The 1,614-nt window shown below is 41.1% G+C and overlaps 1 non-coding gene across 1 annotated transcript; it reads right to left on the minus strand.

The window, feature by feature from the left end:
* Positions 1 to 348: 348 nt before the first annotated feature.
* Positions 349 to 455, minus strand: LOC141593198 (small nucleolar RNA R71). Its single transcript, XR_012521302.1, has one exon. It is a non-coding gene; the product is annotated as a small nucleolar RNA R71 (small nucleolar RNA).
* Between the last annotated feature and the right edge of the window lie 1,159 nt (positions 456 to 1,614).

Genomic DNA, 1,614 nt, shown 5'->3' on the forward strand with positions numbered 1-1,614 from the left:
GTATTACAACCTTGATAAGATTAGGAAAGAAAAAATAAGGAAATAACAATACTACCTTAAATTTATTGACTAGAAGAAGGAAAACAAAAATAAGGAAACTAATAATCATAGGCAGCTCTGAACCGACTTGGCAGCCCCTCGGATTGCGTGTTGGTTAAACCGACTCCAACCCATCTCTATTGCTTTTCCACGTTATCATATTCACGATTCTTGAGCCCATTTTGAAACCTTCAGAAATGTGAGTTATATTTCGACTAATCAAGAATTCATTTTCATTTTCTTCAAGTGCTCCCGCATCACTTTGGCTCTTGCTTTCTAGCAAAAGTATTTCCCACCGGAGAAAACTCAAACTTTGAGGATCCAAATCACGGGATTCCGCCAACAAGCACTAGAGCGCCTTTATGAAGTGTGGGAGAGATACAAGGATTTTAAAGATAATGCCCACATCATAGGTTGGATCCTTGGTTTCTTGCTATAACATTCTACAATGGATGTTGTGCCGAGTCTCGAAGAGTTCTTGATTCCGCCAACAATGGGCGGTTTGATCAAATTAACACCGATATTGCTCATGCCACAATTGAAGCCATGGCGATCCATGATGCTCAATATGTCAACTCCCGGAATGCACCAATCAAGGGTAAGGAGGAATCTTCCGATACTTCCGTTTTGAAAGCTCAAACGACATTGCTTCAACAACAATTGGAGGCCAGAGATGCAAGTGCCTCTCTTCAACAAGTCAATGCTATGTCCACTACGAGCCAAATAGTTGTTTGTGAAGGATGTGGAGGTGCGGGACATTGCACCGCTCTATGCCAAGCTACTATTTAGGAGTTAAATGCTTTTCAAAGCTTTAGACAAACTTCAGTTCCACCGGGAACGTTTTCCAATACTTACAATCCCAACACAAAGGTCCACCCGAATTTGTCTTATAAAAGCAACAATGTGCTAAATCCTCAACCACAAAATAACTTTGTGCCCCAACAACCACAAAACAATTTCGTGCCTCAACAACAAAATGTCTATGTTCCACCACAACAAAGGTTCAATTAGCCACCGGGCTATCAAAATCAAAGCCAAAACCAACAACAAAGGCCACCTCAACAAAATTTTCAACCAACCTAAGGTCCACTCCCAAATGCCCAACAAAATAACCAAGGGGGAAGCAAACTTAAAGCCTTGGTGATGCAGATGGCTAAGACCCAAACCGAATTGTTGGCTCAAATGCAAAAGAGTGACCAAGCTCACAATGCCACAGTCAAAATGCTAGAAAATCAAATGGCTCAACTAGCCTCTTCTGGCTCTCAAAGGAAAACGGGTCAATTTCATCCATCATTTCATCAGTCATTTTGAAAGAATTAAATTCAGCTCTCATCTTTCTCCTAATATGTTCTGGTACAAACACATCCCTCATAGTCTCCTTGAAACCCTTCCAAGTGATAAAAGATTCATCACTCTCCCTCCAAGATTCTCTTATGACCTCCTTACTACGATTCCACCACAAACCCGCTTTTCCCCTCAAATAGTAAGCAGCTTGATCTACTTGCAACTCCGCAGGACAATTTAGCAACTCAAAAAGGTTATCAAACTCCCTATTCCAATCCCCAAGTAAAGATG

This window comes from Silene latifolia, chromosome 7 (assembly GCF_048544455.1).
Source record: "Silene latifolia isolate original U9 population chromosome 7, ASM4854445v1, whole genome shotgun sequence".
Taxonomy (NCBI): Eukaryota; Viridiplantae; Streptophyta; class Magnoliopsida; order Caryophyllales; family Caryophyllaceae; genus Silene; species Silene latifolia.